Raw genomic sequence first — 17,953 nt, forward strand, 5'->3', positions numbered from 1 at the left:
AGTGAGTGAATGTGTATGTTTATGGCTGAATGGTGAAGACCCAACTTTCATACCATGCTGCAGCCTGAGTTTCCATTTAATATTATATCATGGACATTTTCCCATCTGTTTTCATCTGTTTGAGCTGCTATAACAAAAATGTCATAGACTGGGTAGCTTAAACAACAAACATTTATTTTTTACAGTTCGGCAGGCTAGAAAGTCCAAAGTCAGCAGATTTAGCGTTTGGTGAAAGCTTGCTTCCTGGTTCATAGATAGCCATCTTCTCTTTCTGTCTGTGCATGGTTAATAGAGTGAGGGAACTCTCTAGAGTCTCCCAGAGAATTAAAAGGGCACTAATCCCATTTCTGAGGGCTCTACCTTCATAACCTAATTACTTCCTAAAGTGCCTACTTCCTAACACCATCATATGGTGGGGATTAGGATTTCAACATATGAATTTGGGGGGACATGGCATTCAGTCCATAACACCATCATTAGAAATTGTTCCTCAGAGTCATTGAAGTTCATTTTTAATGGCTATATTGGATTCTATTTCCTAACTGTCTGGCTTAATTTAACTTTTTCCCTCTCTTTTAATATTTAAGTTCTTTCCTTTTTCTTTCTTTTTCTTCCTTTTTCTCTTTCTTTTTTTTTTCTGTATAGAAGTCAGTGCCTTGATAAATATCATTTCACCTAAGTTTTTTTCAGATTTTTCTGATAATTTATTTGTCATAGATTCCTAGAAATGGAATTACTTTATCAGAGGTGATAAACATTCCTGATATTGTATGAGTATTGAATTTTTTTTCAGAAAGCTTGAAACATCTTGTTACTTATTGATTGACCATTAATTATTTGACCTTCATTTAATATATTTAACCTATCTTTAAATTCTGTTTGTTAGATATTGTACAATTATTTTAATTCCGCTGGTGTAAAAATTAGCTAGAGATTGGGTTATTGCTAATTATAGTTCCTTGGAAAATGTGTTTTCTTTTTCCTAAAATAAATCACGTAATTTCTTTGCAAATTTAAGTTTTTCTAAATTTAATAAAAGTGGAAAAATCCATCAAGCATAGAAATTGTTTACTTCTTCTGTGTTTAACATATGTTTCTAGTTTTTGCTAAAATTAATATGTTCATGATAGAAAATTTGGAAAAATATGATAACATCTACAGGAAGAAATTACTTACAACCCTACCATCCAAAGAGAACCATCTGTAATGTGTGTTCCACAATGGCATTTTGGGGTTTTTTTGTTTGTTTTTTCACCAATCTGACCCAAGTGCCTAGAACAGTGCAGGGTATATGGTTGGTGTTTAGCAAACATTTTGTTAAATAAAAATATTTTAACGTGATTTTCAGTATTCTACATAGTTATTTTTAATAGCTAACATGTATTGATCAATATGCCAAGCTTCATGCTAAATGTTCCATACAACATCTCATTTAATACAACAACTGTGTTTGGAGGAACCACCATAGTGTTCAGTTGGCAAATCTGGAGTCTGAACTTGAAACAGACGATGTGGCCTGTAAAATTTCACATAATAGACAACAGTTTAAGCTGTGGCAGGCTCCCAGGCACGTTGCCAATAGCGGGCATACTTCTAACCACCACACAATTCTGCCCCCTAAAAGGCAGATAAACCATCATTTTATTAGGATTTATTATTTTAAAACCACTTTTGTTTGTAATCCATTTCTTAAATCTCTAAGTGTTTGATTTCCTGGATTTAGTAGCATTTACTAAAACATTTCCATTTTTTTTGGGTGATTCTAATATGTTGTTAAATTAATTTGATTTTATCATTAGAAACGATATGTGGTCTGCATTCTGATGATTACTTGAGATTTGATTGCTATCAGTTGAAGTACTAGATCAAAGAAATTATTATTTATAAGTTTCCTGATTCAAACTAAGTAGTTTCTACCCTCTGAAAGATTGCTGATGGGCTCATTACAACTGCATAAGCAGCCCTTGATCTTTTTGGTGTTGGGACTCCTTTAATTTTTTTTTAATGTTTATTTATATTTGAGAGAGAGCAGAAAGATACGAAAATAGAATTTGAAGCAGACTCCAGGCTCTGAGCTGTCAGCATAGAGCCCGATGCGGGCCTTGAACTCATGAGCCATGAGATCATGACCTGAGCTGAAGTCAGATGCTTAACCAACTGAGCCACCCAGATGCCCCTCTTGGGACCCATTTAGATTCTGAAAACTTATTGAAGATCCCAAAGAGCTTTCATTTATGTGATTCAGTGCTATCTGTACTTACCATATTGGACATGAAAATTAGAAAAAAATTGTAAACACATAAACATTTCATTAGCTATCAGAGTGATGACTCATCACACATTCAATAAGCTCTAGAAAACTCTACAGTACTCCTGTGAGGGACTGAGAGTGAAAAAGACAAATGATGTCATGGTGTTATGAAAATACTTTTGAGAATGTGGTTTCTGTGAAGAGTCCATGCTGATTCCTGGGGTGCCTAGATAATAACTCTTTGAGAACCACTGTACTACGGTGTGCTTAGTATTTTAATTTATCATTTAAAAATCCTTTCATGTTGATGGACAAACAATAATACATCATTCTTGTTTTAATTCACATCCATTTGGGGGAACCTGAGTGTCTCATTAAGTGTCTGACTTTTGATTTCAGCTCAGATCATGATCTCACAGTTCATGAGATCAAGCCCCACATTGGGCTCTGTGCTGACAGCACGGGAGACTTGCTTGGGATTCTCTCTCTCCCTCTCTCTACCTCTCTTTCTCCCTCTCGCTCTCAAAAGTAAATAATAAAAACTTTTTAAAAAACTTGCATTTATTTGGATCATTATTAGTATTTTCCCTCTTATGATCTTCTCATTTTAATTTTTTTGTCTTTCACTTTTCCTAATTGTCCAATTCAAAATCTCTTCACATTTTCACTTGAAATGTTGACAATAACACAACTTTGCTTTTCATTTTCTTTCCAGCATGCTGATGCAAATTTATGTTACTCGTTATCAACTGTTCGGGCAGACTTTAAGCTCATAAGCCCTCAGAATAAGTCTACCTGACTTCATATATGCCAGAGTTGATCCATGTGTGCCCTACAGACAGTTTCAGGAAAAGAAACTGTCTTGAAACACTAATGATCTGTTTAACTTCTCTCTGAGAGTTTGTAATACATAACCTCCCTAATGTTTACCTCAAGGTAAGCTTCTTTTCACATTTTTTTTCCTCATTCTGTTCTCAAAGGTGTAAGTCAGGAGAAAAGTCACAGGAAAAGACACAGGATAGACATGGATACCTTCACTCACTGTTATTGTGTCCCCCAAATTTGCTTCTTAGTGCTCTTTTAGCCATTTGGGTCTTCAAACACTTGTCAGGATACCTGCTATTTTATAAGACTCTTTTGCTATCTAATTGCATTCTCTTAGCTCTAAAAATTGTTTCTAAGTGATGCCTACACTTAAATTTCTAGTCATCATCCATTTACATTTTTCACTTTAACATATAAAATTTGGATGCATTCTTAATAGATTATTGCAGGTGTCATATTGTTTCAACTGACATTGTATTGTCTTGTCTAGATATTAGTCATATTTCCTTCTGTAGAACATAACCTCCCATGTTTAAAAAAGCTTATCTAATTTTTCCACAATAAGGTTGAGTTTATCTCAAAAAAAAATCCCTTGCAGCATTTAGGTTTACAGAAATTATGTTCTGTCAAAATATTTTATAATGGTAGCATTAAATGTTGCCCTAAGGAATAATATAGCTAAAAGTTGACTGAGAAATAATATCTTGGTGTTATGCCACATTAGAATAATTTTTTATTTCCTGGAGATAATATTTTATGGCCATACTGTTGAAAGAGCATCTATATTTGCCCACATAGTAGAATATTTAAATGGGAAAGTTAAGGATTCATGATGCATTACTAAATTATGAATTCGACTGCTACCTCCATACATTCCTACTCATAAAAGCCCCCTTTCCACTTTGGACTAAATGAAGTGGTTAATAGTTTGGGCAGAGTACTTAGCTTCTGAAAATAGCCTGCAGATAAACGATGACATTGGTGATAAATATAACATACAACTGACAATTTACATACAGTTCTGGTGCCTACAGTAGTACATGATAATTAGCAATCACCCCTGGCAACTCTCTGTATCCTCCCCTCCATCTGTTGCTTCACTTTGGGTTTTAGGCAACTAAAATATTGAGTATTTAGAATGTTTCTCGGTGCTATGAATTTTAGTTTTAAATATATACATACAGGTAAGTGTAGAAGATTATATAATACAATTAATAATATTAGTGACTCAAGGACTCAAGAACTTTTCTCTATCTAGCATTGGTTAGACTACATGTCAGATATTTGAAAAACATCTTCAACCTTCATCTAGATATCTAACATCACTTTAGATCTTGAAAAAATGGTAAAATCAACTCTGAGCATTATGAGTGCAATATCATATAAAAGATTACATAGGATAGCTGAACATAGTCCGTACCAGGGAAATTTTCTCATGTTAAGAAAAGAAATATTGTGCTTTTTTGGGAACACAAGACCAACTATTTAATGATATGAATGTGATGAACTCAGGAAACAAACTTTATAGTATAGTCATTAAAACATGGATGCTAAGAATCAGACTCCCTGGGTTGAAATCCATAATCAGCTCTTTATTAGCCATGTAACCTTGATCAAGTTTCTTTACCTCTCTTTGCCTCAATTTTTCTCTTTGTCTCAATTTTTCCATTAGTAAAATGAGCAAAATAATTGTATCTCTAGGGTTGTTATGAGGATTATTATGCTAATATTCATAAACACTTATAACAATGTCTGCCACAGACTAAATTATATGTGGTTGTTAAATGGATAAAGAAAAAATAAACACTCTATGCTTATCTCATCTTTGTTCATTTTAATGTTGAAACTATGAACGAAGCTCAAAAATGTGCTTGTGGCTAATTAATCACAGAATTCTTATTGTTCTCATGTTATTCTTTTAAAGATAATCTTATTAAATATCAGTAATATCATGATAGAATGAATTCAGTTGACTTCTATCCACACTTATTATGAATAAAATATGTTTCCATTTGAAAAATAGGGTATCTATTTTCATACTGACCATTGCTTGTTGGAAGTGTTCCAAATAAGACTAATGTCAATTAATATAATAGCCAACGGTGCTTACTAGTCAATGTACCAAAAATTCTTTTTAAAAGCTACAGAAAATCTTGTATTGCATGTGAGTATTTTTAGCTGAACAAGAGAACATAACTAAAACCCTGGAGGTATAGATGAGATAATTAGTCACAGTGTGCTCTTTGCAGATCCCAATAGAAATTAACTAAATCTAAACCACTAATGATGGACAGTATGACCTGAGAGTAAATAGTGGCCCTATTACTGTCTATTTGCTGACATCTTCCTTTTTTAAAATGTGTTTTTAAAATACATAAATGTTTTCCTGTATCTTGGTCAGAACATCTTTAATTCTAGGATAGAAGATTTTATCCTAATGCTGTTAATTAGCAGTAAAATAATGATGGAGTAGGGACATAAAAGTACTTACCTCTTGTCTATTTTTGATATAAATTCTAAATAAAAGGCAAGAAATGAAGGAAACTAACTTGTTTCCTGTTTTAAAAATATTAATACCACTAATATTCCTTAATAGTTGAATAATCTGGAATTTGAAAGTTAGAAAATAACACCTCAATCAATGTTGTAGTTACATAGTGTATAATAAATATAAATAAAACACAAATGAAAAGCTATAGTTATCATCAAAATGTGGATATTTTGTTTATGTGAGTGACAACTGGTACTTTGTTCCTATTTTGGTAACTGGCTTGTCAGGCTGCCACTAAATACCTTCAGTCAGACTTTAGTAAACATCTCAGAAAGTAGGCGATTTGAGCAAATTGAGCTTGTCAATAATTTATTAAGAGTAGCTTCTCTATCAGTTAGCTTTTCCTAGGTCACAAACAACCCCAAAATTCAGGAGCTCAAAACAACAACCATTTATGGGTCAGACTGAGCTGGGGCAGACTGGGTTGATCTTAGGTGGGTCCATCCATATATCTGCACTCAGCTGGTGGGATAGGTGGGTACTGGCCATCTGGGACAGCCTGGCACTCATGTTTGGGTATTGGTCAACTGATGTCTGGGGACAACAAAGATAACTGCATCATTCTCTCGTCATGCAGCAGTTAAATCTAGGCTTCTTCACAAAGCTGTCAAGAGTGAGAAAGTGAGGAAATAACATAGTCCTCTTGATGCTTGGGCTCAGAATCAGTACATCACTTCTGCCAAATTCTGTTGGCCGAAGCAAGTTATAAGACCAGCCCAGAATCAAGGAATGGAGGAAAAGACTCCACTTCTTAACAAAGAGTAACTGAAAGGAATTATGGCCACATCTGTAATTTACCACAGTCACTGTGGCTGATTTAGAAATAAGTTATGTTTTTTAACTGAGCTGAGGCCTAATCTAAGTACAGGGTGCACGTCATGAGCCCTATAATTGACAAACTGACTTTGTTTTTGGGTTTTGAGGTCTTCTCTAAATACTGTCAGCAAGGAGGTGGAAGCATGAAAAGAGCAGCCAGTCCACTTGGCTTCAGAAAGCCCTGAGATATTTTATCCATCACTCAGCTAACTTATTTGATTGTTGATTCACAAGAAAACATTTCCAGGCTAAAGCTCCTTGATTCCATGTGAGCAAGTCAAATCCCTATTCTTTCTTTACTTTAAACTGGGGGAATGGGAGTAGCCATTGCAGAAGTAAACAAAGTTTTTATTCATTGAAAAACAAAAACAAAAACAAAAACCTTCCTGAATTGGCCTCCCAAACTCCAGCATAATAGTGTAGTGTAAAGTTAGTATTTCAGTTACATGCCTATGATCTCTAGCTGAAAGTATGTATGTATAATCTAAAGGGCTCTAATCATGCCTGTGGAAACATAACAAATGATGCTTATTATTTGTTTTGCTGTCCCAAGCACCAGAATCTTGCCTGAAGCTTACAGTGGAGGTCACCTGAATCTTTCTGAGCCTTCCAACGTGAATTTTTAAATAAAGGTGGCAAAAGGATTCATGGAGAAGAATGCACATGGTATACATTAATGTTAGCACAGATAACATGCATATACGTGTGAAAACACACAGCTGCTGTTACATAACTGACCCATTTCTTTCTGTTTTTTTCTTTTTTAAGCCAGATACCTTGCTTGATGTCTCCTCTCATTCTCACTCCCTGTCTGTAATGAATAATCAAGTCATACAGATTCTATTTCCTTTAAGTTTTATTTAGATTACTACACATCTCCTTAAAATACATTTCATTTCCTCGCATCTGTTGCCTATCCTGCTGCTGAAACAAAGTCCCTACAATATAATTTACTTATTTCATTCCCCTAAAATTATATCATGACTCTGTGTGGCCTTCAGAATAAAATTCAAACTCACATCTACATAAAAAAGGATTTTAACTTATTCAATTAACTAATTAACCACAAGGTCAAGAACAAAACAATAGGTGCTGTATGTTGCCACATTCCTCAAATGAGGTAATGCACTTTGTAGGTAGAGTTACTAAGAGAGTGGCAAAACCTGATTTGCAACTCTTAACCTATTACCCACTTCCAGGCTGACGTTGTTGAGAAAATTCTGGAGTGCTTTAATATCCACCCTCCTCCTGCGCATGCACGTCCAAACATTGGCTGAAGGAAAGGTAATTTTCCCTCTCTTGATCTAAACCAAGTGTAAGGATCATGTAGAGAAACACTTGGCCCTTGAAATTTGTTAGTCACAGAAAGGGATACCAGAACTTTATCTTAAAATGTCCGTGGAGGCTAAGTGTTTGATCACTGTTGGGGTTTCCTCCTTTGCTGCCACTGATGACAACATATTGAGTTAAGCTACTCTCGAAAACTATTTTTATGTAATTAATGTATGCTTTCTTGTTTATAAATATTTATCTACTCCGCCGTTTACCCGTTAGTCCTTCGGTGCCCTTCCCCCAAATGGATGACATTGTAAAATAAAGGACTTTGAGAATTGAAAAAAAAAAAAAATTACTGGTTAGCAGAGTAAAGAGGCCACAACAGAAGCAAATTTCACTGAAAGCAGAAGAAAGGTATGTGTTATATTCTGACTTGCGGACAAGATGTGTACCACGTGCAGGCTGAAGCCCTTTTTAAATGTCATGTAAATGACTGCCTGGTAGGTAGGTTGCTGTGACTTGGGCAGAAGGATGGACCTCTGGATGCCCCAGAGGGGTCTGAAAGAGGGATCATCAGTAGAATGGACTATCTGAGATCAGTATTGCCCACCTCAGAAGCACTTCAGTCAGAGGTCCCCAGCAAGGTCTGTACCTGAGAAACCCAGGAAACTATCCACCAGGGAGTATCCGTATTGGCAAAACGACCACATTCACAGAGCAAGGTTCTTGGAGTCCTACTGTGCCTATCAAAAAGCTCTTTTCCTATTTCTCACATCTCCCTGGTTCTAGTCAGTAACCCATAAAGGGAACAGAGCAGCCCAGGGATGAATTGGGGATAAAGGGAAAACAGCAAGGTGATCCTTGCCCTGGGTAAACATTCCTTGCCCCTGGCGAAGAAACCGGAATTAGTATTGTGAAAAATTAAAATGGGAAATAAAGGACGCTTGGGGATCACAAAAAGATAACACAACTTTTCTTTATGCAAACTTTCTTTCCTAGAAACTGATTGGAAAGCTTTCTAGAGCACATTTTTATCTGCAGTGTTGAGAAATACATAAAAATCTGATAACCTAGCTTTGCAGTATTTGGTTCTTTCTAAAACTAACCTCCTCTTAGCCACAGATGGACTATGTATTTGAAGAGATAACATAAAACTCCTTCATGCTTCTCTCAGAGCAATAAAAATCAAAACCTGGGAAGTTTACTCAATGGTAACACATAAGTGTTTATAAAACACAATGAATTCTCTGGTTAAAGGAGTTTAGAACCTGGGAAATATTCACTGGTAACCCCTCTGGTAACATTTTAATTATAATGCAGTGCCACTCCCCAGGCAATGAGTCCAATCTATTATAATATGAATAACAATCTATTTACTACAACACATTAAGAAATCCAGATATCTGGAACAGGTCATATCTCATTTGCTATTGCTGATTAAAACAAATAATGGAGTAAGATGACTTTCAGTCTCTCTCTGTCTTTCTCTCTCTCTTTTTTTAATCACCACTGCACTTGCGTCCAAGATTGTTTTGGAAATAAAGCTAATACTTTAATCCTTGAATAGATATAATTTTCTAAATTGTATTCATCATTAGAACTTAGTGTGAGAACTGTGTCTTTGAGCATTTTTTTCTAGTGATGATTTAAGAACTCTCCTGTATTGGTACTTTGTGTATTTTGTTGAATATTCCAAGGAGGTAATTTCTACACAGGTCATCATAATGCGCCAAAATACGACCTCTTGAGTTACGGAAAAGTGCAAACCGTCTTACATAATTTTCTAATCACTTGTATGAATGACTCCTTGTTCCCCCCTGTTCTTTCTCTGTGAATTACACAAACGGTATTTAAAGGATGGCCTAGAGCATGGAACTAGAGGCTCAGCTCAGGGGTACACAATGGGCAGAGCAGAACCCATCCCAGATGTGTCACCCTTCACCCAGTGTTAGAGGACAAGCTGCCTTTTTGCCACCCTCACATAGCAGTTGTCAGCTTTTGTGTGTGTGCGTGTGAGTTTCAAGGAGATTTCTCAGACTCCTGTTGGTATATCATTAGTTCCACTTTTCATAGAGAACAAAATCTTGAAAAGACAGATTATCTATGCATATAGAAAATGATTTTCCCTGAAGGGCATTTTCTTTTCCTTTATCCAGTGTATTTTTAAATGTCTCAAGTGATGAGGCTGGCTGTTCAACCAAGTTCAAGAACACACTTTTTTTCAGCCCATTATCTATCATTGTGAATTCAAACCTGCTGTTTCTCTTTGCTGATAATCTATCATCTAACAAGAGCGAGGATGACTTTAAACCACAGGAGCAAAGAGCAGTCATGGACTTGGCTTACAAGGAGATTTATACATAGAACACACACAAAAATACATTCAATTCAGTATTTTCTTCTCAAGTTTTACACAATGCTCCACTCCCTATCCCTTCTAGAGACTTTGATAGTTATGATAGAGAATTACCAAATATTAAAAAGAAGAAGACAAATGAATGGATGAATCTAAACTGTATATCTAGTCTCTTAAAATTAATTTCCAGAATGTTATTTATAATGAGATATAAATCATTATTTTATGCACATAAATGGAAACCAGAAGGGATGTCCTACTGAAGGACTCTTTCTCCTAAATGTCCTTATTCTTCCTTCATTATGCTATCTATGTTCCCAGGATAGCAACATTAATTTGACATGGCTGAATTATGCTACCTACTGTTTCCTGTATAGCACTTTCAGTGCCTGAGGCTAGGTTTCCTGCTTTGGGGATAGGGGGCAGAAAGACATTTCTAACTCTACTCTAGTATGAGAAGCAATTAAGCTACAAGTTGTTTAGCTGTAAGCAGTTACCCTCACAAACCTAATAAATTATTTGATTATATGGAATGCTTAGCACTTTGACCCCTTTTGGTAAATATGCATGAAATTGCAAAACTTGTGTTGTTTTCTTGGTTTTTGTCACTTAATTATTTTAACACTGTCCCTCTTATTCCGTGCTTTGGGATGCACAAATGGCAGATAGGATAGATGCGTATGTTCTCTTATTGCCAAATCAGTTGATTATATTGTCTCTGCTGCTACTACCCTCACGGTTTCAGTTGAAGATTTCACCACTTCTTTTCTGCATACGGGCAAAAACAGCATTTGTTGTTTTTGTCCCTTTTAATCAATTAAAAACCAACAAACAGGCATAAAACACTTCATGGACACTAATGAACCCAAAATAGTCTGGAATTAATTTCAAATTCACTACTAGTTTCAAAAATTAGCTAACACTGCAAATTGCACTGACCATGATAAGACCCTTAATAACAAGGCCTATTGTGTGAAATGTGCAAGTCAGCAGAAACACAAATGGAAACCTTTCAGCTTCAAACACTTCTAGCAGCATGTAAAACAAAGCAAGATGAAATCTGCATTAAAAAAAAAGAAGGAGAAGAAGCTTTAAGCAACTATACCTCACACCAGACCTAAGAACAAATCCCTTCAAAGTACATTTCCTCTTCTGCACACTCAAACCCATAAGAGACATGAGAGCAAAATTCTGTCTTTTTTTTTTTTTTTAACATTTTATTTATTTTTGAGACAGAGAGAGACAGAGCATGAACAGGGGAGGGGCAGAGGGAGAGGGAGACACAGAATCGGAAGCAGGCTCCAGACTGTGAGCCATCAGCCCAGAGCCCGACGCGGGGCTTGAACTCATGGACCGCGAGATCGTGAGGCCGCTTAACCGACTGAGCCACCCAGGCGCCCCTCTGTCTTTTTTTCCCCTGGAACCTCAATAATGATGTATCAGGAAGTCATAGTAGGTAATCTAAAGTGCCTATAACAGATAAGTATATAAATGACCTTTATTTTTATTATGAAAATTAATTTTAAAATGTGTAAAATTAAAGAACTTTGCATTATTATTTAATCTAACACAAAGAGAGATGAAATGTTGAATTATTACTTTCCTGGTGAACAATTCTCTAATCCTGCTTTTATCTAAAATTCCTGAGATTCCTTTCTTTTAAGGAAGTACTCTGACAACTAAATCACAAATTTATTTTCATTCTCACTCTCCCTACGTACATTTACTATTTACAAATTTAAGGCAATGTAGACTCGTAGTAATAATTCCACATTATTTTTATTTGTGTTGCCATTTGTTTGCTTTTAAAGCAATACAACTTTGAGTTATAATTTTTGAAATAGTACAAATGGTACAAATAGCATGCTGCATCACAGTGCGTCCTCAAGCATCATACTCTCTGAGTTTAAATGCCAGTGTCGTCATTTGTCAACTTGGGAAGATTGTTAAATCTATTCAACACTTGAATTTACTAGTCATGTAGTAGGGATCACTACCCATTTCACAGAGACACAAATTACAGGGCAATCAATAGGACTGACTCAAAGAATAAAGGAAATATATTTTTCTTCTTCCTCTATAATTCTGTTGATGACCAATTTCCACTGAACTCATATCCTCACCCCCTCTAGGCCTCAGAAACAGCACTGTAACTCATGGCCAATCTGTTTCTTCTTCATCAGCTCTCATCATTTTCTGTTTCCAGTCCTCTTATGAGTGAGAGTGTGACTTTCTCTCTTGAAATTCTCTTTCTTGAATACCTTCTCAATGAAGAATTTATACAGCACTTCCTCCTACCCTTTGAAAAGCACATTCCAAAGTCTTAATGACTTTCCCAACAAAAGAAAACCAGATGTAGCCCCCAAAACTCCAGATGCTATACAACGTCTGACACCACACATAGCTAATCTTATATAAACTGAAGATTCAGTTTTTCTCTCCCTTAATTTTTTTCTATAGCACATTGTTCTGCTTATGAATGTTATATATACAGTCAATTATCCAAGCTAATGGAGGCAAGCTGTGGGAGAGATAATTAAGAACAGTAGATAATCTACCCTGCTATTAGTGCAGGTGTCAGCAAAGAGTCTGGCCTGAGACATCATTGTAGGGGGTGTGTGGAGGGGAGAAGGGAGGCTTGTAGTCCCAAGATAGTTATAGAGTGGTAGGAAAAAGATACCGAGGAGGGGTGGGGGAACCAAAACTGGTGAGGGAGAAACGTTAAGACAGATGATTACTCATTAATGTGAATGTTGTGAATAATCCAGAGTTTACTGTTATATTTAAATGCCTGCTTAGAATATGATACTAATTTAATCTAAAGTCATATGTTTCAATTATACCATGAACAGTTAATTTTCCCTACCCCCATTGGTTATATTTTAAGGTGACAGCTCCTATCATCAGCCCTAGAAGTCAATATTACAAATATGCCCTTGTGATCAGTAGAGGAATTGGCATAACCCAACACCAGTACTGGGGCATCATTTAACAAATGTATTCTACTGACTATGGGTCATCACCATTAATTCTGTGCATATAAGTCAAAAAGTATATCCTAAAATTATGACCAATTGGTTTTTAATCAATTTCTTTTCCAGTACTGTTTCAGTCAAGTGGTCTTTTAAATGTGTAAGAATATGTGAGCATAACATTACTAATTCAGTAACTATTAAATGAAGGCCTATTATATGGGTTCCCAACCTAATGACGCTTAGGGAGTGGTGAAATTGCATATATTCAAGAAGGCAATGGACTCTTTCCGTGTAGTAAAGGCATAATAAACATTTCAATACTCCACATACAGAATTGAAGCAAAATCATCAACCAATGAAAGCTAAAGAAATATTAAAATCTATGTGGGGAAATAGCAAGAGAAGTCCAGAAATGCTTTATTTGGTGGCTGAAAAAAAGCTGATAGTAGTGGAAATTCCTTGGCAATCTATGAGATTCTGTCATTTTTACCACTGATGGCTTCAAAGGAGAAAAAGAGTGGTTGATGCAGACCTTTCAATGTGTAACCATCTCCCCCATAGCTCTATGCTGTAGTGTCCTTTGGGCAGAAATACTCCAAAGTCTCCACTGGTGTGTTTTTCAATTACTGATACTACCCTGTCTTGATAGCCAGGAAGTGATAAAACAACAAGTAAGAAATCATTTTTCATAATCCTTCGGAGTCCAATTTAGCCTTCAAACCTGCTTCTCTTGCAGTCCTTCATGCTGTGGAAGCTGAGTTTTTAGTGGATTCCACAGGCTCAGAGTGGAATCACTTCACATATTTTTCAGCAGATTAGCCTCTGGAGTATTTCTTTCTTACTCTCAAAGTCTAGTAAAACAGTATAGCCTAGAAGCATTCTCACTGAGGAGACATAAATATCAAACAAAATATTAAAACAACCTTGATTTCCGGTATTTCAAACAATGTGTTTTCTTATATTCCTTATAACAAACAAAAAAAATCCTTTTTTTTTCCCCAGCTGGTTGGAGAAACTGGAATATTTAGATGAAGCATTCAGTACAGAGAGTTCCACTTGATTTGCCTACCAGGAATGATGAAAACTATGAAACGTCTTGGCTTAAAAGAAAGTTGAATGTCTAAGGAAATTAAACTGCAAGTTGCCATAAAATAATCTCCTCTTTCAAAGAAGACAATGAATAATATATTGAATTATTAAAAATTAATATAAAGAGTCAATTTTAATTGGCTTCAATTTTGAGGTTAATAGGTATTAACTTTCATTTTTATAAAATATGTCCACGTTAATGACTCCAAGATCTATTGTTTGAGAGATTTTCCCGAGGCACATGAAGCTAAGGTTGAAAGCAGTTAAGGGTGCTTGAATTCCTTTACAAGCCTATTATAAGCCAATATTCAATCAAAACGATTATTGCTAGCCATTAAAAAATCTACCAAGTATCAAGGGTAATAACTCTTGCATGTTATTACTGGGAATTCCTACAAAGCAAAAGGCTTTTGTATTGCTGTTTGCAAAGACTGCTTAATTTATTTGATGTCCTTGGGAAAAAAAAAAAAAAATCTGCTCAACCAGGAAAAAAAAAAAAAAAAAGAGTAGTTTGTCCCCATTATCTCTGAACAAGAAGTGTCAGGAAGCTTCAGGCTAGAATTAACATGAGATAGGCTATTAGAGTTGTAAGAGCATTTAGCAGCCTTCCCTACTGACTTCGGGGTGATAATATATACAGCCCCCTGTAATCTGTCTCCTCTGCTGCTCTTTGCCTCTCTCCTCCTCTCCTTCTTTACTAATATACATGGCTTATTATAAAGCACGGTAAGTAAACAGCTGCATTTTTCTACTGAAGTGACACCATTAGTTGGAGTTTTACCTTCGGCAAAGTCATATAAAGAATCACTGCTTAAATGTAACCATTTTTAAAAAGCCAAACACAACATTCAAGCATAGAAATTTTCCATGACCCATGCTCTAGAAAGTCAACTGTATCTAGTATTTGCACTAGAAAAGTTTTCACATGTTGCTAATTTTCACAAATGAGGAATGCGAATTTAGTCAAGTTGAAGAAAATAATTGCTTAGAACTAGTATCGAATAATTCATGAAATAAAATGCAGTAGTGTTAACAAGAGTTGAAGAATGTATCTGGATGATTCAGAGTACCAGTAATTATTAATGTAAATAATAATGTCCGCCTGGAACTGAGTATGGTCCAAAGCACATTTAAACCAAGGCAGCCTTTTCTTTTCTTGAAACATGTAAGACAGAATGTACCAGAAGTGATATTCGAACATTTTTAGTACGTATATTTCTCCTAGCATTTCTAGCTTAATTTCCCTTAAATTGATATTAATAATTTGGAAATTAACAATGCAGAGCAAAACAAAAATGACACAAGCATGTAACTCAAAATTTATTAAAGCTTAGGCAGCAAAATATCTAACGAATAACAAGAATCTATGGACATTTCTTTTAATTCAGTTGTTTTCAACCTTGGCATTATTGACAGAGGGGTACAATGCTTCGTTGTAACAAACTGTTCAATGATCACAATCCCTCTTAAGTGGAAGACCTAGTCGAAATCCGGCAATGTTTTATTACAACATTAACATGGGAAAAGAAGCTATCATCAAATTCTCACTCGCAAAATTCAATTTGTTTTAAGAAGATAATACACATACTAGCTGAAATAAGACACAGCTGGGCTTCACCTATATTTCCTATATACTTCCTGGGAAAATGAAATATTGTTACAAATAGATGAGAAGTTTGGGATCCAAATACCAAATACTAAAATTGATAAATACCACTGTCTTCGTCTGCTTGGGCTGCTGTAGCAAAATACCATAGACATGGTGGCTTAAACAACCGAAATGTATTTCTCATCGTTATAGAGGCTGTAAGTCTGAGCGCAGCCTTACAGTTCTGATGAAAGCTCTTTCCCCAGCTTGTGGATGGCTGCTTTCTTGGTGTGTACTTACATGACTTCTTTGTGTGTTCAAGGTGAAAGAGAAAGCGAGTTTGCTGGTGTCTCTTCCTGTCAGGGCACTAATCCCATGTGAGAAATGAATCCTTCAGATCTCATCTAAACCTTACTACCTCCTGAAGGCCCCATCTCTAAATGCCGTCACCCTGGAGGGTAGAACTTCAGTATATGAATTTTAGGAGAACATAAACATTCAGTCCATAACAACAATTAAATTCCTAGCTTAGAAATGACATGTTTGTTGAGATAAGAAGTAAAAAGTATCTGTTTCTCTTTTCCTGGAAAGTCAGAGAAATGATTACTGTCAGTTACTTTTTAGTATATTTGTACACACATGCACTATGTTCAAATTAGATGCACATTATCAATACTAGCTGACACTTTTATTGGTATAGTTAAATCTGAATTATTCTGGGTCTTGAACCTGTCATCAGTTTGTGTTTTATTCATGTGTACATAAAATAAAGAGATAAAAAGAAAAGGTACAAATTCATTTACCCAAAAATCACATGGCATCACAAAAACTATGTAAAACAGCTTCTTACTATTTATTATAAAACTAATCTATGACGTGAAATGACTGGATGTGGTTACTTTGGGACAAGGGGAAGGGATAGTGACTCTAAGGGGGTGTAGAAGGGTAGGTCTGAGAAGTCCCCCTGAGTGAGGAGTGACTGAGAGTGATTCTAGGGGGATTATTTATTTATTTATTTATTTATTTATTTATTTATAATTTTCTTAAATGTTTATTTATTTTTGAAAGAGAGAGACAGAGTATGGGGAGGGGCAAAGAGACAGGGAGATGCTAACTGAAGCAGGCTGTCAGTACAGAGCCTGATGTGGGGCTCGAACTCATGAACCACAAGATCATGACCCGAGCCAAAGTCTGACACTTAACCTACTGAGCCACCCAGGTGTCCCTGAGGGGATCATTTTATGACCAAAGTTGAATACACATTATGATTCATCAAGTTGTGCACTTAGGATTTGTATAACTTTCTTCGTATAGTTGATACTACAACAAAAACATTTAAAATTTTGTTTTGAATTACATAGAATTCAAATCACACATTTATTGCTTTTGTGGATTCAAAGATAAATAAGATAGCCCCAACCCTCAAATGGGTCAAAGTCTAAAGAAAGATTTATATGTGTAAGCAGATTGCACAATGCAATGCGATAAGTGATAAATGACATATATGAGCAGAGTTCCTGAGAACACGGATAAGGAAGTAATTAACTGTGCCTGGAGAAATCAGGAAAGATTTTATGACAAATGGCATTTGAACAAGATCAGGTAGCATGTAAGAGCCCATTTTGCCACATACTAATTATTGAAAAGTAAGTTAGCTTTAAAGAAAAGATGTAAATACAGGTTGGCTAATTGTGTATAGATTTCAGTTTCAGATAGCTTCTATATTCTTGAAAAAACAAGGTAATCATGGGTAAAGCGCAACTCAGCAAGAAGTCCCTTGCCTAATTTACTATTAAAAATGATCTCTAAATGGGGCGCCTGGGTGGCGCAGTCGGTTAAGCGTCCGACTTCAGCCAGGTCGCGATCTCGCGGTCCGTGGGTTCGAGCCCCACGTCGGGCTCTGGGCTGATGGCTCGGAGCCTGGAGCCTGTTTCCGATTCTGTGTCTCCCCCTCTCTCTGCCCCTCCCCCGTTCATGCTCTGTCTCTCTCTGTCCCAAAAATAAATAAACGTTAAAAAAAAAATTAAAAAAAAAATGATCTCTAAAGTAAAATAATAAAATAATAGGCATAGATACTTGTTTATGCTCCATCTTTGGATGCCTTTGTCATTAAAAGAATTTCTTCTTCTTCTTCTTCTTCTTCTTCTTCTTCTTCTTCTTCTTCTTCTTCTTCTTCTTCTTCTTCTTCTTAATCATATAACAGCTAAGGGCAAAGGGTATAAAAGCA

At 35.8% G+C, this 17,953-nt stretch overlaps 1 long non-coding RNA gene across 3 annotated transcripts in view; it reads left to right on the forward strand.

The window, feature by feature from the left end:
* Window positions 1-16,828, forward strand: part of LOC111556365 — a 140,842-nt gene extending 124,014 nt beyond the window's left edge. For all 3 annotated transcript variants that reach the window (XR_002735842.2, XR_006584955.1, XR_006584956.1), the window contains one exon: window positions 14,052-16,828. This is a non-coding gene — a long non-coding RNA (uncharacterized LOC111556365). The remainder of the gene's footprint in view (window positions 1-14,051) is intronic.
* Window positions 16,829-17,953: the final 1,125 nt, after the last annotated feature.

Source organism: Felis catus, chromosome C2 (genome assembly GCF_018350175.1).
Source record: "Felis catus isolate Fca126 chromosome C2, F.catus_Fca126_mat1.0, whole genome shotgun sequence".
NCBI lineage: Eukaryota > Metazoa > Chordata > Mammalia > Carnivora > Felidae > Felis > Felis catus.